Source organism: Hemicordylus capensis, chromosome 2 (genome assembly GCF_027244095.1).
Source record: "Hemicordylus capensis ecotype Gifberg chromosome 2, rHemCap1.1.pri, whole genome shotgun sequence".
NCBI lineage: Eukaryota > Metazoa > Chordata > Lepidosauria > Squamata > Cordylidae > Hemicordylus > Hemicordylus capensis.
Window position 1 is genome coordinate 124,095,894 of NC_069658.1, and position 26,610 is coordinate 124,122,503.

A 26,610-nucleotide genomic window follows, 5' to 3' on the forward strand; every position below is an offset into this window, starting at 1 on the left:
CTCCCTTTCTGGCCACTCTATCTAGTGGCATTCCAGTGCTGGGGTAGGGGCTCCATTTGGCATGGCACACCCAGGAAGCTGCAGGCCTGTCACTTGCCATTTCTCCTGGTCCATCCTGACATCAAGGCTGGGCAATTTCCGCAAGCCCATGTCATTGGGCCTGATCTCGGCGACACCCTGCTCACCGCCCGACTGGAGGAGCAGCCCACACGGCCAGGTGCCGGTGTGGGGCCCCGATAGTGATATCTATATTCCTGTAAGATTCCAATCTGTTTACACCAAAGCACTGATGTTTTTACCATATTTTAATAAATGCATGCCAAACCATACTGCTTTCCCCAATATTTTAACCCTCTATGCAACGTGACAGCAAGAGTGAAAATACTATTTATGCAATGTTGAAATGCCGTGTGACCATGACGAAATATGTATTCCCTTCCCCAAAGGAAGGAATAGATGTGCTTTCAGAACTCATAGAAAATCAAATTGTCAGCCAGACTGAAAACCATTGTTCAAGATAAGGGATTGGAATGAAAAATTGCAAATGAAAAGTTATTCCAGAAGACTTTGCACAGTTTTTGATGCTTAGGTAGAAAGGATGAATGTGATCTATTAGCAATTGCCCTTCCTGATCAGTTAAGTCCCAGTGTGAGGAGACATACCTGTAAACCACAGAATTTCAATGAACTATTTGCTGGGCTTCACAAATATAAGTATAATGGTTGTAACTAAATGAGAAAACCTTATTAAACAAATTCTGTGACAAGAATTATTTCAGCTGGCTTTCTTCTTTAGCCGTAAAAGCTTAACATTGTGTCATAATTGACTAATGGTATTGTAGGATGTACTGTATCTTAGCTAGGTGGTTTCACAGTAACTGTCACTTTTCTGGTTAATTCAGTGAAAAATTCCAATGTGGCTGAAATTTTCTGCTTTGTGGGGATTGGCATTAATTTAGGAAAGGCTATTAAAATAACGACTTGGCACAAACAAATGATATTATATTAACCACCCCTTTTGTTTAAGGTGAGAGTTAAAGTACTTACAATTTTCTCTTGCGCTCTAGTCTACAAAGCACGGAAATTTCAAGTTCAGGTGATCGCCCAAACTTCTGTGCTGTGCAAGCAGTTAATACTTTGTACTGTTTTATAGGCTATGCTGTTCTATATGAATTAGGCTCCATGCATTCATACTGTGCCTTGGTTCAATGGGCTTTCAAATAGGCCAGGGGAAGGATTCACTGAGGAAGAAATTCAACAGACGCAACTTCTCCAATCCCTTACTAGAGATGCACTTGATGAATTTCGGTCTGGTGCATCTGTATAAGGCAAAGTATTTCTCCATTATGACACCGATTACAGTTGCATCTGATGAATGCAACTTCTGCACAATGATTAATGGATATAGGCACCCTGACATCCATTGCGTTTGTTCACAAATAAGGCCGGATTACTAATCTGGGACTGTCTAATTATCATCTGGATGTGGTACATATGCCTTTAAACAAAACCTGGTAGGTGTGTACATGATCCGCGGTCCAAATTTGAACCAGTCCGGCAGTTTGAGGCAGTGCTGGGGGGGGGGGGCGGGGGGGGGGAAGTGGCAGCTTTAAAAGTAAAGCTGCACATCCTTAGTAACTCCTTACCAGCGTTATTGCTGCTGCAGGCAGCTTTCCATGGCAGCGGCACTAACCCCAGTAGCCTGCATATGGCAGCATGGCTCCATCACACCTGGCATCTGCACATGCACAGAGGCCGTTTTCGTCATCAGCAAATGTCCAAATGTTCTATCCTTACGTGGTCTGAATTAAAACAGGTCTGGTTTGGCTGGTGTTAACAACTATGGTCTTGAACCATGGTCTGAATTGAACTGGTCCATGGTCTGGCTGACCAGTTCAGCCCAGTTTGGCTGAACCTGGAACCAGTCTGTCAGTTCAAGGCAGTGCTGGTGGCGGTGGTGAGTAGCACCTTTAAAAGTAAAGCCATAGGCCCTTAGTAACTCCTTACCAGCGTCACCACCACTGTAGGCAGTTTCCTGCAGCAGCCGTGCTCCCCCCAGAAGCCCCTGCACTCCCCCCAGAAGCTCTGTCACTCACCTCCATGCATGCTGCTGGAGGAATAATCAAACACCTTGTCAGCATATCACACCCACCCTAGAGCTCAAGTCAGCTGGAGAGGATGAGACAGAACAGGGCAGGAACACCCTGTTGTATTCACCCTCTCCAAATGGAAATGGCAGCTGGAATATGTCAGGGGGAGAAGGCAGCTGCAGGCCCAGGGGCCAAAGAAGGAGGTGAAGATGGACGAGCATCAGCAGACAGAGCAGAACACCAAAGGGTGGGGTCAGGCCCAGGAATAGTGGTGGGGATGGGCACAGCTGGGGAGAAGCCTATAAACCCTCTAGAGAGAGAAAGGGAAAGGGCAATGAAGATGGGAGGGGCTTTGAAGGCACGTTTGGGCTGCCCTGCTCTGTTTAGACAAGCAGTGTTCAATGATGTGGCGGATTGGGAGGGAGCATGTACTTGGGACCTCTGGTGAATGGCTGGACATGGAGGACAGCAGTCCTGCAAGTGGAGGCTTTGGGGTAAAGTAATTTCCCCTCCCTTACAACTCTGAGGCACTGTCGAGAGAGCTTTGCCCTGAATGAGGCTCAAATGGCAAGAGGGTTCCCACACATCTATTTTATGCTTTGCAATGCTAGCGCTCTTTCTATTCTTCTTTCAACATTATGCAACAATATCAGGCGGGAGGGGGGGCAGGCATCATACCTTGTTGAAACAAAGCGACTAATTATGAAATACAACTGATCAATAAGGCTCTTCACTTTAAACGAAAACGATTCCTGATAGTTGCTAAAGATTTTCTGCTTCCCATTTCATTATATCCATCTTACTGTGACCTATGCAGTCTTTTCTTTGTTTTCAAAATTCTGAGTTCTGGGGTTTTCCCCCCTTTGACAAGGCTTCAGTGCCTTCAACAGTAGTATGGCAGAAGCTCAACAGGTGCAATTTTGAGAGCATGAATATGTGCAACATAAAGTAAAGTGTGCCCTCGAGTCAGTGTCGACTCCTGGCAACCGCAGAGCCCTGTGGTTGTCTTTGGTAGAATACAGGAGGGGTTTACCATTTCCATATCGCGAACAGTATGAGATGATGCCTTTCAGCATCTTCCTATATCACTGCTGCCCATAGTCTGGGAAACATACCAGCGGGGATTTGAACTGGCAACCGGTAACCTTCTAGTCAAGTCATTTCCTCGCTGCACCATTAGGTACTGCATGTGCAACATATTGTTTGTTAAATTTCTGCCTGGCAAGCAGCTGCAAATAACAAAACCTTATGAGAAAAGGCAGCAACTCCATATTACGTGATAAAATGAGGAGGAGGAGGGATTTGAGTGTATCCATAACCAAAGATGACTGGCTGGTGGTGGTGGTGCTGAAGCCATTTTATTTGGCTCATAGTGGACAGATGTTCAGAAAGCCAAAAGTGGCTCCAGGTTGGAAGAAACAGAGAGTTTAATATTACAGCTTTTCCCCAGTTTTGTCTGTACATATGAAGCTGCCTGATCATATCATTCATCCATCTAGCTCAGTATTGTCAACAATAACTGACAGAGCTGTCCAGGGTTTTGAGCAAGGTCTCCCCCAGCCCAATCTGGAGATGCCAGGGATTGAACCTGGGACTTTCTGCATGCAAACAGCACTTCCTCATATAAATATGCCTAGGCACATGTGCTTCATAACAGTGAAGTCCGAATGGTGCTCACTTGATAGTAGACCTGACCATTGCTATACCACTGTCTGATGAACAGATGGTCCCTAAGGGCCAAATGATCTGCTTTATATAGGAGATCCCATGACTGAATCTTCAACATGTTTTTCTTTAGGTCAAAAACAGTTGCAGAAGGTGCTGGTGATTTAAATTGTCATTGTGGCACTGGGAGGGAGGGAGTGTAACCCTTTCCTGCAAATGGGACTCTTGGTGGACATCCCTGGAGGCCTCCCAGTTTAATCCTTGCTCCTGCTCTCAAGCTTTGCCCTTTCTTGGAACCCAGGATTGACTGGGCTAAACAGTTACTGTATGTGAAGAAGACAAATATTGGGGAGCAGGGGAACCCAGCTTATATCTTAGGTATAAGAACTTTATATTTTCCAGTGTCGTGTTTAAACCTTCTGCAGCATTTATTCTCCCTAACATCAAGTGTACATCCATATCTTACAATAAACATTATACTGCTTTTTTTTTTTTTTTTGGTAAAGAAAGGGATTGAAACTGGTGGTGGCCTGCTTCCCGCTTTCACTCACAGATGCAAATGTAAATTGTGGCAGCTGACGTACACAGGATACATTCTCTCTTGTATATCACATAAAAGTCTCTTTAAAACCCTTTGTTGTAGCCTAGAAATAGCTAATTTCATCACATTGTTCTTAAAAAATCCCAAATCAGTATGGAAATGTAATCCAGATCCATTGTATCTAAATGTTAGGAGGCTCCGAGAGGAATTAAGGTGGTATGTTTTAACCTCTTGTCCACTCCAGAGCAGGCTTCAAGTGCTATGACTAGGCCGCAATGTAGAAAAATCATATAAATTGCCAAGGTGGGATCCATCCAACAAGTTCAAAACTTTTCTTCTGATATACATCTCTGACTTCTCTTGCCTGCCTCCTTCATTAAAGCATGTGAGAATGGGTGAAAAGAGGTGTACCTGTTTCTTTCACAATTCAGCAGAAGATTTAAAGTTTAAGGAAAAATCTCGTGGTAACCCTAGTGACACAGGTATAAATCTTTCTGAAACGAGAGTCACAGGGGAACTCATGGTTGTAGTCCTTGGAACAAAAATGGCAACATAAGAAACAGACTTGTGAATGAAAACAAAATACAATATTAGAAGTGCTCCTTTTGTATACTTTCCCACCAGAAAATAGCAGCAAAGAGCCTGTAGCATTAACTTTCATGGACTAATGTCCATTTTCTCAGATGATGTGGGCTCTAGTTCACAAAGCTTATGTTAAATCTGTTTCTTTAAGGTGCCAAAGAACTCTGTTATTTTTCCATGAGAGTAAGTGTGTTGAAGAAGAAAACAATAATTACATCTTTGTTATTAACATTCTAATTCATTTTGATACATTTTATTTTCCATTCATTTTAATTTGATTATTTCAGTGTTAACTTCATTCTCCCTGCCCCCACCCCCGTTTGTTTTTCATTTTCATTGATAACAATGGGAGATCCAGCCCGGTCATCTGCTGCCCTGCAATGCTGTTGATTTCCATCCAAATTTAGAGGGAGAGTTTCAGGTGTTGTACAACTCACGAAATGCTTGACTAAAAAGCAGAAGGCTGTCGGTTTGAATCCCTGCTGGTACTATATCGGGCAGCAGCGATATAGGAAGATGCTGAAAGGCATTATCTCATACTGTGCAGGAGGAGGTAATGGTAACCCCCCCCCCTGTATTCTACCAAAAGAAAACCACAGGGCTTTCTGCACGCCAGGAGTCAAAATTGACTTGATGGCACACTTTACCTTTACCATTAGAACTATAATGGTGCAGCAGGGAAGTAACTTGCTTAGGGAGCAAGAGGATGCTGGTTCGAATCCCTGCTGGTATGTTTCCCAGACCATGGGAAACACCTATATCGGGCAGGAGCAATATAGGAAGGTGCTGAAAGGGATCATCTCACATTGTGAGGGAGGAGGCAATGGTAAACCCCTCCTGTATTCTACCAAAGAAAACTACAGGGCTCTGTGGTTGCCAGGAGTTGACACCGACTTGACGGCATAACTGTACCTTTACCTTTACAACTCTCTGAGGAGGCAAAGCTGATGAATTTCAGATGAACCAGAAAGTGTTTCCCGTTTCTGAGGCAACTGAAGAAGATGCACATAGTAGAAGATTCCCATTGCTTTCAATGGGAGATCCAGTGGCTTTTCTCCTGAGTGTAACTTCTGTGTCTTCTACTCTATCGGCATTACATTTTCAGGCATTCTAAGACCTCTCCAATGGAGCAGACCTGCCAAATTTCAGCAATAGGACAAGGGCCATTTTTTAAAAAGCAGTTTATCTTATTTTCACGGCTTCCTCTCTTCCCCTCTCCCTGCAATAGTGAACTCGATACCCTAAGTCTCCTGAGGGCTCCCATAAAAATGAAATAAATGAGAACAAATGAAAAATGCAAGAAAAATGAATGGCTTTTGGTAGCCATTCATTTTTAATTTCCATTTGTTTTATAGAAAAGATGAAGGAAAATTTGTTTTAAAAACAAATACACATGCTGCCTGTGAGCAATGCCATTGAACCCAATGGGATTGGGTCCAGGAGTAAAGGCATCTAATTGCTTCCACTGTGCTTTTGACATTCTGAACAGAGTGGCTGGGGAGTGAATTGGGTTTCATTATTTCTAGACAAGAGAAAAGAAAGGAGAAAAATAACACCAATAAACCCAAAAGCGGAGGCGGGGGAGCAACTCCAAAGTGATAAAATAATATTTGTTGAGTTATTCCAGAAATCCATGAATCTTGCTAAGGTTGGTATTCTGAGAGGAAGTGAATAGATACATTTTTGCCTCTGAGGAAGAGCTGTAGCTCGAAACGCATCAAATACTGCAGAATAACTCAATAAAATATTCTTTTAACATCTTGGTGTTGCTCACTCCTCTTTTTTGGGATTCATTATTTTCCCGTCTGATCATTTATGTGTAGGATGGGATGCTAGGAATAAAAATAGAATTTAATGTGGTCTGGATTTACCTTTTCTTTTGGACAAGCATTTTTAATCAGAGAGCTGTTGGGAGTGTAACAAACTGACTGTGGCTTCCTCTCGTGTATAATGTGCCATGAGTATAGTTATCTTTTAGCTTGACTCATCCATAGTATAAGACTGAATAAGATTTATTTATTTATTTATTTAACTTGTATACCGCCCAAACTTTAGTCTCTGGGTGGTTAACAATGACAAAAACAATTAAATATAAAAGGCTAAAACAGTTTAACAATGTAAAAACAGTATAAAATTAAAACCTACAAATTTAAAAAGCTGAAAAAGCTTGGGTGAAGAGATTTACCTTTAAGACTTCATTATACTTCAGTATGGGCAAATGTTCCTTTCCCTCTAGGATAATTTTTTCTGAATTCTGTGAGATTTCTCTGTGGCATATAGGGAAAACTAAGCATTGTATTCCTTATACCCCATCAAAATGTTCTACATTAATTATTTGGTCCTTTGCACAGACAAGTGCAGGGGAAATCGGATCATGGTTGCAAGCTATGCCTCCTGCCATACTCATGTATATTTGCATACCTGCAATGTGCCTATATGTTCCAAGTGTATGTACATAGGCTCATACGCACAATTAGTGATGCTGAAAAAAGGATATTCCTGAACCACACGTGTGAGCCTATATGCATACAGTTTGTACATGTGTAGGCATGCTGCAGGTATGCTTTTTTTTTAAAAAAAGGAAGCATTTGCATCACACTTTCCCCTCCCCACAAATGGAAGTGCCCAGTGTGGCTAACATAAAAATACAACCCATAATAAATTAATCACAAGATCCTAAAAACAATGAAAAAGATTAAAATTAACAGCTGTGCAACTTCATCTGCAGATTGTAATGTTATGTTCATCCAGTTGCACAACAGCGCTCTGGTGCAAGTGCAGAAATTGTGCAAATGGAGCTGTGCCATGGGACATAGGCAATTTCCTTCCAATGGCCATATCCTTGCACAAGTCCATTTGCACAAATTTTGTGTTTATGCAAGAGCACTCTTACACAACTGTGCAACCATTACAGTGCACACATAAGGTTGCACAATATATTAGTCAACCATTACACAGCAGCACAGAAGCACAAAAAATAATTAGAGGGGAGCAACAAAACCTGCGCTTAAAATAAAAAAGGTTGCAGAGCAGCTTTTAAAATGACACCTGGGGAATAGCTGACAGGAGCAGGACAGTATCCGGTTCGTCAAATGCCATCCTTTAAAGTGCGAGGGTGCAGAGGATTCAGATAAAACAGAAGGGGACAGAGCAGAACCGCATAAAGAGCAGACAGGAGCCTGTGCCAGCTGGTCAAAGAGTCAAAAGAAAGATAGCAGACACCAGGGAAGAGATTCAGTGTATAGGTGCTTATATGCCAATGCCAGAAGCCTCCGAGCCAAGATGGGTGAGCTGGAGTGCTTGGTTGCTAACACAGAAATAGATATTGTGGGCACAACAGAAACATGGTGGAACAGTGAGAACCAATGGGACACTGTTATCCCTGGATATAAACTCTATAGAAAGGACAGGGAGGGGCGCCTTGGAGGTGGAGTAGCACTATATGTTAACGAAGGGATAGAATCTAACAAGGCAGAAAACTTAGGTGGACTGGAGTCCTCCACAGAAACCCTGTAGGTGACAATACAAGGCCTGAAAGGAAATGTGCTACTGCGGACGTGCTATCACCCTCCGGATCAAAACACAGACAGTGACAGGGAGTTTCAGGAGGAAATCAGGGAGGCGTCAAGGAGAAGCAGAAGAGTAGTCACCCCTGCTAACTTGGCAAAGAGGCACCTTTAAATGTGGTGGTTCTCTTTATTTAGCAAGGGGAGAGTAACTGGCCCTATCCACCCCCAGCACAATACCTCCAGTGACTGTTGCTGGTGTCTGTCTTAGGTTTTTTTTAGATTGTGAGCCCTTTGGGGACAGGGATCTTATTTATTTATTTGTTATTTCTCTGTGTAAACCACCCTGAGTCATTTTTGGAAGGGCGGTATAGAAATTGAATTAATAATAATAATAATAATAATAATAATAATAATAATGGGTTGCTTCAATTACCCACACACAGACCGAGTAAATTCACAGTCAGGTAATGACAAAGAGGACAAATTTCTAGATATGTTGAATGACTGTGCCCTAGAACAGTTGGTCTTGGAACCAACCAGAGAGAAGGCAACCTTGGACTTAATCTTGAGTGGCACCCAGGACCAGGTGCAGGACATCAGTGTCATCGACCCTTTAGGGAATAGTGACCATAGTGCGATCAAATTCAGCATACACACGGGGAGAGAATCACCAAGGAAGTCTAACACACTTTAATGCTGGCCTTGGGCTGAAATAAACCAATACATACAGTCTAAAACACTTTGAATTTCAGAAGAGGAAACTTCTCCAAAATGAGGAGTATGGTGAAAAGAAAGCTGAAAGGGAAAATCAGGAGAGTCACTTCGCTCCAGAATGCATGGAGTTTACTCAAAACCACAATACTAGAAGCCCAGTTAGATTGTATATCCAAAAGGAGGAAAGGTACCAGTAAGTACAGGAGGATGCCAGCATGGCTAACAGGTAATGTCAAGGAAGCATAAAAGGGAAGAAGACTTCCTTCCAAAATTGGAAGGCCTGCCCAAATGAGGAGAACAGAAAGGAACAAAACTCTGCCAAAAGAAATGCAAGATGACAATAAGGAAGACAAAAAGAGAGTTTGAGGAACATTTAGCTAAAAGCATCAAGGGGAATAAGAAAAACTTCTTTAAATATATCAGAAGCAGGAAATCTGCCAGGGAGGCGGTTGGACCGTTGGATAATGAGGGAGTGAAAGGGATTATTAAGGAGGATATGGAGGCTGCAGAGAAGCTAAATGAGTTATTTGTGTCTGTCTTCACAGCAGAGGATACTGAGAATATACCTGCTCCTGAAACAGGCTTTTCAGGGATGGAGGCTAAAGAACTGAGTCAGATAGTAGTGACAAGAGATGATGTACTAAACTGTCTGGAAAAACTGAAAACTAGCAAATTGCCAGGGCCGGATGGCATCAATCCAAGAGTCCTCAAAGAACTCAAATGTGAAATTGCCAACCTCCTTGCTAAAATATTAAATATTAAAGAATGATGATGATAATAATAATAATAATTAATGATTTGATTTCTATACTGCCCTTCCAAAAATGGCTCAGGGCGGTTTACACAGAAAAATAACAAACAAATAAGATGGATCCCTGTCCCCAAAGGGCTCACAATCTAAAAAGAAACCTAAGATAGACACCAGCAACAGTCACCGGAAGTACTGTGCTGGGGGTGGATAGGGCCAGTTACTCTCCCCCTGCTAAATAAAGAGAATCACCATATTAAACGGTGCCTGTTTGCCAAGTTATCAGGGGTAAAATATATAACTTCTCTCTGCAATCAGGCTCTGTACCAGAGGACTGGAAAGTAGCAAATGTAATACCAATTTTCAAAAAGGGATCCTGGGGTGATTTGGGAAATTACAGGCCGATTAGCTTAATGTCCGTTCCAAGCAAATTGATGGAAAGCATCCTCAAGGATAAAATTGTAAAGCACATAGAAAAACAGGCTCTGCTGGGAGAGAACCAGCATGGCATCTGCAAAGGTACATTTTGCCTCACAAACCTTTTGGAGTTTTTTTAGAGTGTCAACAAGTGTGTGGATAAGGGTGATGCAGTTGGCATAGTATACCTGGACTTCCAAAAAGCTTTCAACAAAGTTCCTCATCACAGACTCTTGAGAAAACTTAGCAGTCATGGGATAAGGAGACAAGTACATTGTGGATTGCTAACTGGTTGAAGGACAGGAAACAGAGGATAGGTATAAACGGAGAGTTTTCATAGTGGAGAGAAGTAAGAAGTGGGGTACCCCAGGGATACGTACTGGGACCAGTGCTTTTTAATTTATTCATAAATGATCTAGACGTAGGGGTAAACAGCGAGGTGACCAAATTTGCAGATTGTACCAAACTCTTACGGGTAGTGAAATCCAAAACAGATTGTGAGGAGCTCCAAAAGGATCTCCCCAAACTAGGTGAGCAGGTGACAAAATGGCAAATGCGCTTCAATGTGGGCAAGTGTAAAATGATACACATTGGGATGAAAAACCCCACTTCAAGTATACGCTGATGGGATCTGAGCTGTCAGTGACTGACCATGAGACGAATCTTGGGGTCATGGTGGACAGCTCATTGAAAGTGTCGACTCAATGTGCAGCAGCTGTGAAAAAGGCAAATTCCATGCTAGGGATCATTAGGAAGGGGACTGAAAATAAAACTGCTAATATTATAATACCCTTATACAAAGTGATGGTGCGGCCACACCTGGAATACTGCATACAATTCTGGTCACCACATCTAAAAAAGTACATTGTAGAACTTGAAAAGGTGCAGAAAGGGCAACCAAGATGATCAGGGGCCTAGAGCACCTTCCTTATAAGGCAAGGCTACAGCACCTGGGGCTTTTTAGTTTAGAAAAAAGACGACTGCGAGGAGACATGATAGAGGTCTATAAAATCATGCATGGTGTGGAGAAAGTGGATAGAGAGAAATTCTTCTCCCTCTCACCAGAGGCGTATCTAGGGAAAATAGCACCTAGGGCAAACACTGAAATTGTGCCCCCTGTCCAAACATCTGACACCCACCTTTCAGATATCTTTACCATAATATCAGCTGAAAAAAACAAGTCAGGCTCATTAATCTATTAATATTTCAAAAACTATTTAGCAGTGGACTTAGCCAGACCAAAAAATGCTGGAAAACTACAAATTTCAGTATGCTGGGGCTCATGAAATACCCAAATACTATGTGGAGGTATACTTGGAAAACTAAACCGAAGTGGCTGTCTAATTCTCTACTATGCATCATAGCATCACCATTACATAAATTTAAAAATAAATGGAGAATTTGACTTTTCCCAGATACTCTGAAAATAATGAAAGGATATGCAGAGTAAACTGTGTCACTGCTTGGAAAATATCCTAGCATTTCAAAAAGACAGTTAAAATGAGAGCAAGAGAGCAAGAAACTCCCAGTGGGCCTTAATACTAAGGATTTCACACTGATTCAAAGACAAACTCACCATTAATAGCCATATTATTAAGACATCACATTTAACTCACTTATCACAAGAAGCAAAGTACAAATGAATACAATCCTAGCTCATAAGCTTCAGCTCAGTAGTCACAAGCCCTGATTCTCTGTTCATAGTGCCAATCTGAATATGTGTACAGTGTCTTATATTATATTATTTTTTTTAAAAAATTACCTGTAGCCCCTTTGGGGGGGTTCCTAAAGGCTGTGGGGGGGTCTGCAAAGGTCCCCCCTCCCCCCGCTGGCCTCTAGGGCCTTGCAGGGACCATTTGAGCATGTGTGGTGGCCATTTTAAAAAATAATCTATTTTTAAAAATGGCTGCTCAAAACAAAATGGCCACCGCGCATGCTCAAATGGCCTCTGCAAGGCCTGGCATGACCTAGGGCCTCACAGAGGCCATTTGAGCATGCACAGTGGCCATTTTGTTTTCGGCAGCCATTTGTTCTTTAATTTTTTGATTTTACAAAATGGCGCCCCCTTCAAGTGGCGCCTGGGTCACGTGTCCTGCCTGCCCTACCCTAGATATGCCCCTGACTCTCACATAACACCAGAAACAGGGGTCATCCCATTATACTGATTGCCGGGAAATTTAGAACCAGCAAACGGAAGGACTTTTTCACACAACACATAGAGGCTATTTCCACTATCAGCCAGAATCAGGTTAGGGGAGCCTAGCCCTATTTCGAGTGACCGTGGGAGACACCGGGCTCGCAGCTGAGCCCGGTTGCCTCCTGGCTGTTAACCTGCCTAAGTACCCCTCCTCTTAAACTGGGTTTGTGGAAAAACCCGCTTTTTCTGATCATGAGTAGCTGCAGCGCGGCTCCGCGCCGTGGCTACTCATGAGTAGACCCCTGGAGGGGAGGCGAAAAGCCACCCCCCGGCTCTGGGGCTCTCTCCAGTATGCCCTGCATGATCGCGCAGAGCATACTAGAGCTTCTGGGGGCCACGTGGCCCCCAAACTCCCCATCCCCTGCCGACTCCATCACAGAGCCGGCAATCATGTGGGCGGCCAATCCGGCCACCCAGGGCTCCCGTCCTGCTCGTGTGCGGGGAAAGCTGGCTTAGCCCTCTTTCCCCCCTTCCCTTCCCAAACCGGGTCTCACTGATCATGAAACCTGGCTCATAATCAATTTGTGGAATTCTCTGCCACAAGATGTGGTGACAGCCAACAACCTGGGTGGCTTTAAGAAGGGTTTTGATAACTTCGTGGAGGAGAGGTCTATCAATGGCTATTAGTCGGAGGGCTATTGGCCACCTCCAGCCTCAAATGCAGGATGCCTCTGAGTACCAGTGGTAGGGGAGTAACAGCAGGAGAGAGGGCATGCCCTCAACTCCTGCCTGTAGGCTTCCAGCGGCAATTGGTGGGCCTAGGCCACTGTGTGAAACAGGATGCCGGACTAGATGGGCCTTGGGCCTGATCCTGCAGGGCTGTTATGTTCTTATTTTCTAAAACCAAATCTACAGAATCCTACAGAAACCTAAGAATCCTGCAGCAAGAAAAGGAAGCTGTTTTCATAAGCAGCCCGGACTTGGCTGCCCATACCAACTGTGACTCCTGGTGCCACAGCAGTGAGAAACCAGCCTATGGAGCCTGCCAGCTTGCCTAGGTTAAGGGCATAAGTGCACCCTTAATACGGTCTAACTGCTCCTCGTGTGTGAGCACCGACTGCTCCCAGCTGGCAGTGGCACAGGAACAGACTCTTGGCCAAGGCCGGTGGTGGGGGGGGGGGATCCTCACAATGCACCATGCACTCCTACAATGCACCACACAGTCTATATAATGGATATATACAATGCACCACACAGTCTATATAATGAATATATATATTCATTATATGTAAGATTGTGGGTTTCATACATGAGTGTACATTATTTATTGAAAGTAATTTCTTGCCACTTTTTGATGAAAACAAATATTCAAAGCAGCTTATGAACAATAATGATCATGTCATTTTGGACTTCAGGGCAGGAAGCTCTGTAATCACCTGAATATAGTCTTTAATTAGGGTGCTGAGAGACAAAGGAGGTCTGGGCTCTTGAATAGTTGTTTAGAAGCGAGAATTGGGCAGGTGCAGGAGTGGGGAAACTCACTTTTGTGAAATTTCCACTCTTCTACACAGCTATTGAAGGTGTGGGTGTTCTATCCCCCATTACCTCTTGCCTCCTAACCTTCCTTAGGAACAAAATCTCAGATCTACAGAATGCCCATTGCAGCTGTGTCCCTTAAAGGCACTTCACCCTGTCCCATGTTTCCATGTAGACCAGACTGAATTTAAATGAGCAACCAAAAAGAATGATGGCTCATGCTAATTCAGTGATAGAGAAGGCAAATCCAATCACAGCTCCTAAGCTGATGGCGACAGGGTAACGTATGCAGATCTTAGATGAGCCGCATAGATTAAATGGGGCTACGCATTTCCTTCAGCTTCACCACCTCAGCAACCAGATGTATATTTACCAAGGACACAGTGGCAATTAAGGGGAGAATAGCATTTTTAGATAGTTAGGTCTTAAGAGCTTAGAGGGATTTTCTTAATAAACCAAGAAAAGAGAGGAGTCAGGCAGCTGCATTGCTTCTGCAGTCCTTCAACCTACTGGTCAAGTCAGAAATGAGAGTGCATAACGGTTAGCTGCAGCTAACAATCAGAAGAAAAGAGAACCAGCAATGTTTTGAATGGACTCCTCTCTCCTCCTCCCTACCATGCAAAAAGGGCCGGAGTGGGGGGACCAGCAATTTAGTTTCTGCAGAGTGTATATTGCCAAATTTTGTGTCGGGTGGGGTGGGCAGGGAGAGAGCAGGATTGATTTAACATCTGTAGTCTGTAGATGAAAGCTGCGGACTTGGTGTTCCCTCGAGAATCCACTGTGGTGAGCAGCTGATGGTAACTAACAGGGCATGGCAGCTGGGGCCTGTAACAGCCCTTCTCCATAGAATGGTAGGATTAGAGGATAAGGCCGAGATAATGGAATTTGGGCCTGCCTGGGCTGATTACTCTGCCTGAGCACCAATACCATTGTGACAGCTGCTTTTTTCAACTTTTTTCCCCCTGCTGCACCTCCTCCTCATAGTCTCAGCCTGCCTTCCTCCCGTAAGCAGCAAATGATGGGCCAGTCTGTAAACCGCAAGTGTATATTTAGCAGTGACATATTGGCAATTAGGGAAAGAATGAGTCATATTTGTATACGCAGGGGGGAAATAGCTTATGAAATATTTAAGGGCTGAGTTTAAGTGCTTAAGAGACCTCGTAATTCAGGGTGGTGTTTTTTTCCTTTTTAAAAAGGTGATATATTTTAATTTATATTTGAAGATTTTCACACTTCTACCCTTCTTTATAGCTGGAAAGGCTCCCAAAGTAGCTTACAAATAATTTAAATATAATGTGTATATCTGCATATATAACAGTATATGTGTACAAAGAGCATACATTGAGGTATCATATGACATAATAAACCTATATATATGGCAGATATCCATAATTTAGGCTCGTTGTTGCCTTTGGATGATTTGTCTAGAAATTTAATGAACAAACAAACAAACAAACAAATTTGTGGAGGGATGCCAGCAGGATATCAAAAATGTCATTAATGTCATTTGTTGTTAGCCGCCCAGAGACGTAAGTTTGGGCGGGACAATAAATTTAATAAATAAACAATTAATTAATAAATTAATATGGATGGTTTTTTTCCCCACAAGTAACATGAAGAACAAATTTATCACAGCTGTGAACTAAATGAATCATCTTGCTCAGAATGTACGTTTAATTTAAACATGGCTCTCTTCTGCTTTCAGTTTTAACATCATTCACAATGTCATGTTAAAGACTAAAATATTTCTTTGGGCATATTTAAACCCTTGACTGCTTTAAAACTAATTCTGAATTCCCAGAGAATCCTGGGGATTGTAGTTCTGCAGGGAACTACAATCCCCTGCCTAAGGAGCTCTAACAGATAATTCTTAGAACCACCAGACTGTAATTCCTAGGGCTCTTTTGAAGAATCAACAACATTAAAAATAGTAGAAAAGTAATGTAAGGTTGTAATGTAGATACATCCTTTGGATTAGTCGTGTACATGCCTCAAATCTGCAAGCAGGAGAATTGTAAAATTTCATGATTTTCTTGGAAAATAGTTTTGAAAATACTTTAAATTGGTTTACTACTACTAACTGGCTCTCAAAGCAACTCAGGTTTGGTACTGTTTTACAGAATAATAATTTTTGAGAAGGAATCTAATGACTTTGCCCAGTAAATTCAACCATTGGAAAACAACTATCAAGAAGAACATGAGCTAGGTGACTTTGAGCAAAGTTTTAGAAATGGTTTTAGCTCTTAAAGGAATAGAAGCATTGTCCAAAATAGGATTTTTTGTCTGATAGCAAGACTCTAATCCCTCCTCACCCTACCCCATTTCTGTCATCCCAAGCCCCATCCCACCTTTTTTTCCTGCTCATGAATCTTTGGTCGATTTTCAGTTCAGCAGATTTTTTTCTACATTTCTCTGTAGAATTTCTTCCAAAAGCCATCTTGAGGGAAATGTTTAGTGTAAAATGTGCAAACCCCTCATGCAAACTAATGCTGATCTGATTTGAATTATATTTTATCTTCCCTTGAAATTCCTAGAAAAGTTTAATCTTACCACAACCCTCCAAATTTTCTTTAGGTGAGATGTGGTGGCAATTTAGAGCAGGACAAGGTCCAGGCATCAGGGGGCACTTTCCAAATCACCCTTCTTGGGACTTCTCCTCTCTGGGTGGGCTTACCTTGGTGGATGTGATGAGAGAAATGAGATATTGTTTGGCTAAGAAAACCGCTCTGTCACCACTGTACAAAGGGTATGGACACAGAGATAATCTCGGGGATCAGTAGCAGGCCTTTCTGAGGGCCATTGGCCAGTTGCTCAGCTAGGTGAATTTCTGAGGATGGCCTGGACAGAAAACTTTCTTAAGAATGGCACTAGCCTGAACAACATTTTAAAACTCATTTTGAATCCATACAGATGTTTTGTATGAGTAGAAGCCTTCTTCTCCAAATTAATCCTGAATTTCACAGTGGACAGCTGGCGGGGGGGGGGGGCACTCAAGCTTTAAAGAAAGCTGAAGTATGCACTGTAACTATTTATATGCATTTGTAACTATTCACTGCTAGAAAAGTAGTTTGCTGAGGGCTGCCTATGCATTTTTTTTAAGGTTAAATCCTATTGTGTTTAGTCAGGGCATATTCTTTAATCCCTATTGTGTTTAAGATAAAGGAACGTGTCAGTTCCTGGGGACCACAGAGTCCTGTGGTAGTCTTTGGTAGAATACAGGAGGGGTTTACCATTGCCTCCTTCCATGCAGTATGAGATGATGCCTTTCAGCATCTTCCTATATTGCTGCTGCCCGATATAGGTGTTTCCCATAGTCTGGGAAACGTACAAGCGAGGATTCAAACCGGTAACTTCTTGATAATCAAGTTATTTTCTCACTGTGCCATTAGGTTTAGTCAGGGCATATTCCTTAAGCATATTCCCATTGCACATCAGAATAATTATGAATGCACTTGAACTTTTAATAGTTGAAATAAAAAAGTTTAAGGGATACATTGGGGAAAACCATAACCTTCCCCCCTGAATTCTTGTGGGTCATTAGGATGTTTTGTGCGTTTTGCATTATTATCACCAACTCCCATACATTGTTATATTTATTATACATTGCCCAAGTTCTACAAAATACTTCTGAATCACATGAATCTGAAATTAAATGTCTTTGGCATTAAGCAGTTTGTTTTTTTTCTTATTAAGCATTTATAGCTTGCAAATGTGCACTGTCACAGTATCTCTCTCTTTATATTCAATATTTATTTTCGGGAGAGAGTATCAAATATAGCATTAAAGTTTTTGTTATTAGCAGCCTTCCACAAAGAATGTTCTGCCTTCCTTCCCATTCCTTCTTTTGACTTACTTTCTTTTTGCTTTAAACATGAATTTGACATTTTAGAAACCGTAAGATCTTGATTTAACTGCAAGGTAAATCTTTGGCTACACATGGACATCTTTTCGGATTTAATTAATTCTTTTCCCTGACATTTTTCTCATCATGAGGTAAATTTGTTTGTGCTGCTTAACCTTTAAGAATTATATCTGCTTTCTCAGGAGTCATGTGGTGGTCAAAAGCATCTGGATAAAACAACATGTGAACTCCATTCTAACTTGGTGCTCTGAAGATGACTCCACTCTTTCTTCTCTCCCCCCACATCATTCTTCATTTTATACCATTATTTGTATTACTGGAACTGAGCAAAGTATAGCTATCTGTTCAAATATCATGTGGAAAGATAACCTCTCTGTTGTTTGAGAGGGTGCTTTAATGTGTTAAAAGTACCACCTTTTGTCACTCAGCTAACAGATACCAATAAGGAAACACTGTCTTGAGCATGTTTGATGATTAAACTGCTTTCATCATTTAAAAGCCATAAATGGATACAATGCTTTGAAAGATCAGAGCACTTTTAGCAAATCATTGACACCTGACAAAAAAGTTACTAATATTTTGGATCAGTGTAGTTCCTAGCTATGCCAAACCTGCTTATAAAAATCACTTCTGAAAGATGCTTATGCAGGGGCACCAGTCCGGGGTAGGGGCAATTGCACAACAATCTTTGTGTCGCTCCTCCAGAGCATGTACTGCTGTCTTGATGAGAAATAAAAGCTGACCACTGCAAATCCTGCTAATATACACTACCTTTTCCAGTTCAGTATTGAATATATTGAAGATCAGGCCTTTTGAATATTAATGTGAGCCTTGCCTCCTTCACCAAAATCCCCCCCTCCCTAGAGTCTAAAATGGCATCCTTCTAAACTGTCATCCTGGAAAGAATCCTAAATCTGGGGTTCAGCCAGAGAAAGCACCAAGGAAGCATTCTTACTTAAGTTACTTAAGACTTACTTAAGCTTCTATCCAGTGTGTCTGTATAATGGAATACAGGTAGTCGCTAATGCATTTAGGATTTGAGCTACTCAAGGACTTTATAGATCAAACAAACAACTGGAAAATATTCCTGATGCTTACTTAGTGTATAGAGCAATTGTCCCTCCAAAAAATGTCAAAACCCACTTGGACCCTGAGGAGGCTCTCGAGGAGGGGGAGGCTCTCGAGGCGGCTCAGGAGGAGGAGGAGGAGCAAGCCTAGATGCCTTGTGAAAGCCTCAAGAATCCAACAGATTCTGGACATCCAGACCTAATCACCTCTCCCTCAATTGCTCCTTCAGAGGAACACTGAGGAGCCTGGAACACTGAGGAGCCAGTGCTGCCAAGTGCCAAGCTGGGAGCTTGGAGATTCATAGGAACGTAGAAAGCTGCCTTATACCGAGTCACACCATTGGTCCATCTAGCTCAGTATTGAGGTACTTCACACGAGAAGTGTGAAGCGCTGGGAGGAAGTTTGTGGGGAGAGCAGCTTTGACCCACTCTCCCTGTAGGTGATCACATACCCATCGCTGGGCAAGCAGACTGCCCAGACTGCCCAGATGAGCAGTGGTTGGACTCCAGTGCTCTCATCCCTTGCCCTGTCTCACCCGGCAGCTCCAGGGAGGGTGCAGGAAAGCACTGCCATGTGGCACCCTGCCCCCTGGAGCCCCAGAGATGCACTGCATGAGTGTGTGGTGCATTCCTGGGATCCCCTCCCCCCAAGCAAGCAGCTGCGGCAGACACATGACCAAAAAATAATAATAATGAGGGTAACAGAGCACTCGCTCCATTAACCTCATTTAAGAGAGTGGCTACACAAGTGGGCTTGCCATTGTGGAGCCACCGGTCTCACCTGTTGGTTCTCACGAGCTGCAGAAACTGGGCTGGGCTCCCTTAGCCCGGTTCCTGCTGGTCGTGAGAATAGCTTCATTGTCTACACAGAGGCGGCAGCTTCTCCAAGGTTGCAGGCAGGAATCTCTCTCAGCACTCTCTTGGAGTTGCCAGGGAGGGAACTTGGAACCTTTTGCATGCAAGCATGCAGAGATGCTCTTCCCAGAGCAGTCCCTGGGAAGATGCTCTTTCCAGAGCGGTCCTGTGGTAGGAAGCATGATTTGTTCTCTTAGCTAAGCAGGGTCCACCCTGGTTGCATATGAATGGGAGACTAGAAGTTTGAGCACTGTAAGATATTCCCCTCAGGGGATGGAGCCACTCTGGGAAGAGCAGAAGTTTTCAAGTTCCCTCCCTGGTTTCTCCAAGATAGGGCGGAGAGAGATTCCTGCCTGCAACCCTGAAGAAGCCGCTGCCAATCTGTGAAGACAATACTGAGTTAGATAGACCAATAGTCTGACTCAGTATATGGCAGCTTTCTATGTTCCCCGTGGGGAATATCTTGCAGTGATCACATGTCATTCCATTGTCCCTGAGACTGCAAGAGCAGAGGTAACGTCAAACAGGGCAGAGCTCCAGTGATGGAGATGAAGTGCTTAGGGATGCTTGAGGGCTTTCTTCAGATGGGCTTACTTGAGAAGAGGAGAGGCCAGTTCTGGCATCTTGGATTGGGGCTGGTCTGAGCTCCAAGAAGAGGCATTCCATATGATATCCATAAAAACCTTCCGTTCAGAGCCTGATCTTTGCTGGGACAACAACTCCATGCCCCATGTCCAGCCCCTTTATCTCATGAGGCACACAAACATGAGTGTGCTTCAGCACAGCTTTGGAGTTAGTGGCATGGAAATACAAGATAGCTCAAGTAAGAGCTGAGCAAAGTTGTTCTGGTGTAGTGTAGTATCTCAGCATGTGAGCTGCAATGCCCCTGGCTCAGCTCTCATCTTAGCCATGAACAGAGGTGATCATAAGCAAGCAACTACTCTTTCAGCAGTCCACATCTGCAACACAGAGAATACACTTATTTATTACACGTATATCCCCCACTTCTTGCAGGAAGCCCAAGGCAGTTTACATAAGCAACCCCCCCCACACGCACGCTTTGAGGTCATTCACACAATCAAAAACCGTGTTCTTCCCAAGGTTGGAGTTGCGTGTGCTCCCAATTTGCAGTTGTGTGGAAGAAAGGTAAGAGGAAAACCTGGGCAGGGTAAGAAATGGGAGCGGAGCCCTCTGGGCCCAGAGGAAGAGCTCAAAGTGGGTCTGGGATGGACTCAGGAGGCAGAGCCCAGCTGTTTTTAATAGATCTTGGAGCAACTAAACTGTCTTTGGTGTACAGGTATGGAAAAAAAAGATCAGCGATACAGGAAGGTGCTGAAAGGCATCATCTCATACTGCATGGGAGATGGCAATGGTAAACCCCTCCTGTATTCTACTAAAGTCAATCACAGGGCTCCGTGGGCACCAGGAGTCAACAAAGGAACACTTTACCTTCACTTTACTGCCCAATGAGGTTTAAGGCTCGATGGGATGTAGACAAATAATCTGAGGAAAAACCTCTGTTGTTTCTCCTTAGAATGAACCCTGAAATTCTCTTTTGAATTTTATTCACTTGGATACTTGAGCCCTTCCTCCCCATGAGCTTATTCAAAAGACGTTTGCTCAGGCACCTAGTCAGTTCCAACCCTAGCCCATGAGCCAGGTCTCACGATCAGTGAGACCCGGTTTGTAAAGCTAAGCCCACTCTCCCTGCTGATTAGCAGGGTGGGAGCCCTGGGCAGCCAGATCGGCCGTCCCCACGACTGGCGGCTCCGTGGCAGAACCGGAAGGGGCTGGGGAGTTTGGGGGCCGTGTGCCCCCCGGAAACTCCAGTATGCCCAGCAAGAGCACGCAAGGCATACTGGAGAGACCCCCGAGCTGGGACGCTGCTTTTCAGCCTCCCACTGGGGGTTTACTCATGAGTAGCCACGGTGCAGAGCAGCGCCACGGCTACTCACGATCCCCAAAACTGGGTTTGTGGAGCGCTCTGCAAACCCAGTTTAAGGGGCGAGCTACTTGAGCGGGTTACTCACAGCCGAGACCAGTGGTTCTCATGATTGTAGAAAATCAGGCTAGTGGAGGATAGCCCAATTTTCTACAATCATGTGAATAGCCTCCATGTCTCCCTGGTCCAAATTAGGGTTGTGCACAACACTGGCCGGTCTGGTTCGGTTAATGTCCAAACCAGACCCGAACTGGACTGAGCCAGTTCAGTTTTGCACCCCCTTGAACACCCCCCCCCAGTTTGGTTTGGTGTTTTTTTTCCATCATTTATTTTTTTTTAATTATTTTTTACTCCCTCCCTCCGGGGGCCTTCTCCAAGGCCACTGTGTGTGTGTGTGTGTGTGTGTGTGTGTGTGTGTGTGTGTGTGTGTAGGTTTCACCTTCCTGCCAGTCTCCATTATGTGGCAAATTATCTGGTTTGGGTGGTTTTTGGCCGCTTCTGGGCCTCACCCCCACAGTGATGGCCATTTTGGAGGCTGCCATGCATGCCCAATGGGCCTATGCATAGCCTGGGTCATGACCTATTGGGCATGCACAGCAGCCTCCAAAATGGCCACCACCATGGGGGTGAGGCCTGGAACAGGCCAAGAACTGTCCCAACTGGATGATTTGCCACATAATGGAGGCCAGTGGGGAGAGGGGAAACCTCCAGATACCACCCGTGGCCTTGAGAAGCCCTCCAGAGGGGGTGAGTAAAAAATCATGACCCCACCGGAGGGGGTTCAGTTCGATATCAGACCATCGAACTGAACAGGTTCAATGTCAAACCTGTTCAACACTGAACCTGTTTGCACATCCCTAGTTCAAGTCCACATGCTTCCTGGTATATCGCACTGGTTCCCCTTCCCCTGGTTGCTGTAATGATTAATATTATTATTAGGAATATTTATATCCCGCTTTCCAACAAAGCACTTTACATAGCACAATGGATAAGGAAATAGTTCCCTGTGCCAAAGGGACTCACAATCTAAAAGGATTACTGTGATAATGTCAGTCATGCACTTTGAACAATTGGATACTAAGTATTATATATGTGCAAAATTCTCTTACCATTGTATTTTAAGAAACTTAACAGAAGTTCTTGATATGAACTGCACCATCATTTTGCTAATCCTGCCATCAGATTAAAGAAGGATTAATACATGCCCCATTGTCCGAAGATCCAGTAAAACCTTTCAATAGTGCCTTGGTATGATTACATTTTTATGGATTTGGCTCCATAGAATAAAAGTGACATGGGTTAAAAAAAACGCAAAACCACACACGATGTTTTGGTCCTAAACTTGCTATTACTTTTCATCATCCCTACACATGCAAGCCTTCTACACACCACATGGGTGCTCAGCCATGACTAACATTAACATATAAGTGAAAGCATGACTTTGTTATGATTAAACTCCTTGGTACAATAAAAGAGCTGAAGCACTGGGGGCAGGAGAGGGGAGCCGAATAGTCAGGGATAGTCCTTTGCAGGGTTTCCTGATGGTGTGTGCTAAGACTCTCTCCTTGCAGCTGGGAAATTGGAACAGCAAGAGTGACAACAACAATGACACCCTCTAACAATCTCTAATCACTCTCTATATTGTACACTCATTATTCACATATTCTGAATATGTGTGCAGACATTATATTATTTAGGCCTAGTAGTCTCTAGTTTAGTTGTATTCTAGGCTTCTGGAAATGTCTGGGCATTTCTGGTTAGCTTAGCATGAGTCAATTACTCTGTCCTTTCTCCATCTTCTATATATATAATTCTCTTAAAAGTACCTGTCGCTAATCCCATGCGTGGCAGCTTTTGCGAGAATTTGCTGCGGGGAAAAAGCAAACGGGCAGGCTAATGGATGGCTGGATGGTCAGGGGAAAGCAGTGGCTGGGGAGGTGAGAAAGCGGCAGAGGTGGGTGGGGAGCAGCAGCAGCAGGGGGAAGTGGCAGGGGAGAGTTGGGAAAGTGGCAGCCAAAATGGGCCAAGAACAGGGGAAGAGTTGAGTGGGAGGGAGGGGGAGGGCTGAGAATGAGGGAGGGGGCTGAAAAGGGGGGGGGGAGCCAAGAGGGATGGGGGAGGGCCGAGAATGGGGGGGAGGAGAGGCACAGATGCTCTGCGCCCGGGCCAGCTAGTAGTTAAATAAAACAAGTGGGTTGAAATGTATGACAAAAGAGAATACAGCATTATGACAATATAGCAGCTTGGGGTGACTGAAGTTCAGCTGCTCAGCCCCACTGCCTTTCCCCAGAAGCAGAGGCGTATCTAGGGAAAATAGCGCATAGGGCAAGCACTGAAATTGCGTCCCCTGTCCAAACATCTGACATCCATCTTTCAGATAACTTTACCATAATATCAGCTGAAAAATACAAGTCAAGCTCGTTAATTTTTTTAATATTTCAAAAACTATTTAGCAGTGGATGTAGCCAGACCAAAAAATGCTGGAAAACCAAAAATTTCAGTATGCTGGGGCTCATGAATTACCCAAATACTATGTGGAGGTGTACTTGGAAAACTAAACAGAAGTGCCTGTCTAATTCTCTACTATGCATTGTAGCATCACTATTACATAAAATTTAAAATTAATGGAGAATTTGACTTTTCCCAGATACTCTGAAAATAATGAAAGGATATGCAGAGTTAACTGTGTCACTGCTTGGAAAATATCCTAGCATTTCAGAAAGACAGTTAAAATGAGCACAAGAGAGCAAGAAACTCCCAGTGGGCCTTAATACTAAGGATTTCACACTGATTCAAAGACAAACTCACCATTAATAGCCATATTATTAAGACACCACATTTAACTCACTTATCACAAGAAGCAAAGTAAGAGCAAATGAATACAATCCTAGCTCATAAGCTTCAGCTCAGTATTCACAAGCCCTGATTCTCTGTGCATAGTGCCAAACTGAACATGTGTACAGTAACTTTTTAAAAAAAATTACCTGTAGCCCCTTTGGGGGGCTTCCTAAAGGCCATGGGGGGAGGGTCTGCAAAGGTTCCTCCTCCCTCAGCTGGCCTTTAGGGCCTCACAGGGAGCATATGAGCATGTGCGATGGCCATTAAAAAAATTTTTTTTAATGGCCGCCGAAAACAAAATGGTCACCGTGTATGCTCAAATGGCCTCTGCGAGGCCTGGCATAGCCTAGGGCCTCACAGAGGCCATTTGAGCATGTGTGGTGGCCATTTTGTTTTTGGTGGCCATTTAAAAAACATTTTAAATTTTTAAAAAATGTCACCCCCCTTCAAGTGGCGCCTGGGGCACGTGCCCTGCCTGCCCCACCCTAGATATGCCCCTCCCCAGAGGTTCTCAGTGGAAGCTGCTGCCTAGAAGGCAGTGCCAAAGGGAAGACCAAGGACATGATCTGGACACTGTGTTATTGCTGTCCATTACTTATTGCCTCAGGTGCTACATTTTCCATCAGCCTTCAGAAAACACCCCTGCTACCCAGAAGAGTCAGAAGCTGCAGAGACTGCCGTGCCCTGTGGTCACCATGGATCATTCAAGCAGCATCAGTTAGAAGAGGAGTGGACATTTTAATACCTTCTCTGTTTTTATGATGTCTGTTATAGTGGCAAAGCACCTTGGTATCTTTGGACAATTGGCATATGAATGTAAATAAATAAATAAATGGACAAGTACCAAGGAGGTTAAATACTGATCTATCTATGTCTTTGAGAGCACAACGAGAGTTCCTCTTTTTCACACTGTGGGCCTCATTTCTCCTGTTCGCAATGTGTGGCTTTGCCTTCAGAAGTGAATGTTAGGAGGGCATGGCAAAAAAGAACAGTTGAAAACAGATGGCAAGAGTTACAACTTCCATATTCCCAGTTGTGGCTGTAGTATTTAGAAGAGAGCATCTGTTCTCTTTCCTTGCTGCAAAGTGGTGGGTTTTTTTCTTTTCTTTTTTGACTCAGAGGTGTTAAAAATATGTAAGTTGCTGTTTTATTCATTTTTGCTGTTTACTGACTTTAATGGCTTATATATCCAATGAAATGTACTATGTTTACCCAAGTGGCAAGGGATTCAGAACACAGACATTCAGGTCTCTGATGCAGAACTTTGGAATGTAGGATTCAGTAGGTAGAATTGGTTGTTGTTTCACTCCTAAACTGGGCTGAAAAATGGGAAATGAAATGCTGAATGGTGGTAATTCTAGAGACCAGCTTCTGCTACTGTTTTCTTATAGCCTATAAGGACATTTTATCTGTTTCATTGGTCTCATTAGAATGTGGACCAAGGTGGTATATTATATAGAGTGCTGGTCTTTGTCATATTATGGCCAAATTACGTACATTCATCTAGTTAGGGGTTGTTTGGGTATAAAATAGAAGCCATATGGGAGTGGAGTTAATATAAATTGGGACCGTGGCACAGAGGTAGGAGGTGTTTTATCCTCTTACTATTTTCCATTGAACCCCCCCCCCCCAACAAACAAACAACCCACTCTGCTGAAGGCCACTGAGGGTGCCATTTGCTGCAGTGGAACCTTCAGGGACCCATAGCAGCTTTGTACACTTTTTTTTGTGAGGAAATGGCACAGAGATAAAGGGTGAAAACCCTTTATCTTCATGCAGTGGTCTGGGAGCTTTCCCACACATAGCTTCCAGCTCTCGGGGTAAATGTTGAGTGAAGCCACTTGGAATTACACTCATGGCATGAGGGAAGCAGCCTCATGGGGCAGGTTCACACTGCATGCCTCCAACTTTTCCTTCTAGTCAATGGGGGAGGGGGAGAGACAGCTCCTTGAGTAGGAACATGCCCTCAAAACCTCATGTCCCAGACTGGGAGCATTGGTACAGTATATACTAACAGATTTATCCCCTTTTCCCAACACATGTGTGGTGTTTTAACCAGAGAAAACCTTAAGCAAACTGTAGTGATCAGTCACTGACCAGCCCCTCCT

The 26,610-nt window shown here is 43.6% G+C and overlaps 1 protein-coding gene across 2 annotated transcripts in view; it reads left to right on the plus strand.

Annotated features, from left to right (window-relative positions):
- LOC128346326 (uncharacterized) overlaps window positions 1–26,610 on the plus strand; it is a 151,097-nt gene that overhangs the window by 48,464 nt on the left and 76,023 nt on the right. The window contains exon 2 of one of the 2 annotated variants that reach the window (XR_008316902.1): window positions 25,110–25,359. The exons of the other annotated variant lie outside the window; for it this stretch is intronic. The gene's annotated coding sequence lies outside the window, so the exon portion shown is untranslated. Of the gene's footprint in view, window positions 1–25,109; window positions 25,360–26,610 lie in introns of those variants that run through there. 2 annotated transcript variants of the gene reach the window in all.